Below are 2,742 nucleotides of genomic sequence, written 5' to 3' on the forward strand. Positions count from 1 at the left end.
CTGTGGGTGGTGATGACTAGCTGCCTTCCCTCTAGTGTTACACTGCTAAATTAGGACGGCTAGCGCAGATAGCCTACGTGTAGCTTTGCGCGAAATTCATAACAAACAAACAAATACATAATATTACTGTATAAAGTTTGAACGTTAGAAATGTTGTTGAGATATCGTTAACAGTGCGTGAATTCGTTGCTCAACTTCTTTCTTACATTAGCCTTGCGTAGGTTGAAAGTTTGTAGCTTTGAATATCAACTGACATCATTAACCTATTATTATTGTAGATTTACGTCATAAATTAATGACTAGGATTTTCTATAAAATGTACTGGAAAATATGACAAAAACAAAAAATGAAACAGAAACAGCAAGACGTAATAAACCGCAAAATATTTGGCAGATCAATATTTGATGCCTTCGTTATTAACCAATATTCCGGTCAAATGTAGTTAATTATTTATACGCCACTTGCTATCATTTAGATTATAATCTATCATAATAGATTTCGTAGATATGACAAAATCTACGTTAGTTTTATCTCTGGACTTAAATATTAATAAATAAAAGTTTGTATAGTTACTCGTAGTGTAACATAATACAAGATGCATATTATAATAATAATATAATTTAATATACTTATGGCTAATGATGATTACTTGGCGACTGCAAGAAAGTAAAAAATATATGCAAATATAAATGTAATTAATTTGTACTTATACCTTGACGTTCACAAAACAATTTATTCTATACTATATCACCTAAACTGAAATATGTCGGTGCTTGGAACGCAAACATATAGTTATATGATGAATATTTAAAACCTATTCACTTACATAACTATCAGCTTTAATATAAGAGGTATCCAGGTGGCGTCGACCGACCACCTAAATATTAAAAACAAAATTAAAACATCCAGTATCTCCTGATGTTTTTAAATAAACACATAACTTTCATGTAAATCACTTAAATGATTTGTGTAGAAAAAAAGTCCACATTTTTTTAAATCTTGTAGTGCTGGCTACTTCCCTTGTTTAATGTATTTATTGTGTAATAATGTGATACTGGAACAAATGTTTTTAACTAATAAAGAAAGGAAATTTCTTAATATCCGACAGGATTTGGTCAGGAGGGCTGAAAGTATATCGTGGAGGGTGGGTGAAGGGTATCTTCTCTTAGAAGAAAGTCTATTAATTTATAGACAGTTTTCTGAGACTCTTTTCACTACCCCCCCCCCCCAAAAAAAATGCTGGTAGGAAGAGAATAATATGCCATGTTTTAATTGTTCATGAAATTGGCAATATCTAGAAATTACAATTCAGACCGTATTCATATTGTGTTTATGCAACACAGGTTGAAGGGTGAGATTTTTTGGCAACTCCTCTGGACACGCCACTAGCTTGCTCTATCTTTTAGAAGTATTTATTTATTTGATTTGATTGTAGTCGATTGAAAATTATACTATTTATTAATAGTTGCGTTTTGAGTTTACTTATCGACTAAAAGCATTTTTATTACAAGTTACAGATTTTACAATAAGGAAGATTTTTGAAACGGGTACGATATTTCTATCACTTTTGTGTTCATTCGCAAGTACACAGGTTTTAACGATAAAGAAGGTTTAGGTTTTTAAGTCAACATTCAACAATCTCACAATGCATTTAAGTTAGATAAACGATAATAGTTGCTTATGTTTGTGCATTTCAATTCGCGTGAACTGACAGATTGTTTATTTGTAGTTGAACAAAAAAGAAAAAACAAAACAAGTGAATAAATATGAATACGTGAAAGATTTGCACAAGATTAGAAATGTCCGTGGAAATACTAATCAAAGACACATACAGTTAAACCTGGATGTCATTTGTTAATCGTGGGATTCTTTAATTATATTAATAAGGCTTCTCCAATTTTCTTCTGTTAAAGGCAGGTTCATGCTTCAGTATGGCGACATTCTGTTCAGAAAAACTGTTTGTTTTTGTTCATATGTTCACGAACTTGAGAAGGGTTTTTTTTTTTGGTGTTCTTTTAACTTGACCTTCAAGTTGCGTCGTGTTTCACGATAATAAGAGGGGTGGGAACCACCAAAATTGATGCAGTGAGGGTCTAGCTGACACTGGTAAGCATCGTGGTCTTTGCTACTACAATGAGCACATGTCCAAGAACCAAACAAGATGCCTTTGAATATCTGAACCGCTGACACTGGAAACACTGGAGAGTGTAAGGAATATAAGGCTGTACATTACAGTTCAGATAACCTGCCTTGAGAGTGTCAGGGAGACATGGCGATATAACCGTCGAAAGAAGAACATTAGTAGGCAACACAATTCCATTTTTATGAGTGGAGATATGAGTTGAAGAAACCAGCAAGGATCTCTGACTCTGGGATGTTCCTAAATTCCCTCTCAAGGATAACTCCTCATGAGGAATTCAAAATAGCATGGGGAGTAACATCAATAGGTATATCCAAAATGGCCTTTGACTTCAGAAGGAGTTTGTAGTGTTTTGATATAGATGCTTCCACAAACATGTCCCCAGAACATAGCTTCTTAAATGACTTCAGAGAGCCAGTAAGCCCCTCTAATCCCTTCTGAATGAAAAAGGGAACATTTGCCCGAAAGGTTTCTTAGACAAAGAATACAGAATGAATATAAACAAAACAAAACGAGTTACAGGTACAGATTGGGGTGGTGACTGCTGTTCAAAGTCTTCCGAATGTGGTTGCTTTCTTATCAATGCTTTTTTTTCTCTATAG

The sequence above is a fragment of the Limulus polyphemus genome, unplaced genomic scaffold (assembly GCF_000517525.1).
Source record: "Limulus polyphemus unplaced genomic scaffold, Limulus_polyphemus-2.1.2 Scaffold2756, whole genome shotgun sequence".
NCBI classification, from domain to species: domain Eukaryota; kingdom Metazoa; phylum Arthropoda; class Merostomata; order Xiphosura; family Limulidae; genus Limulus; species Limulus polyphemus.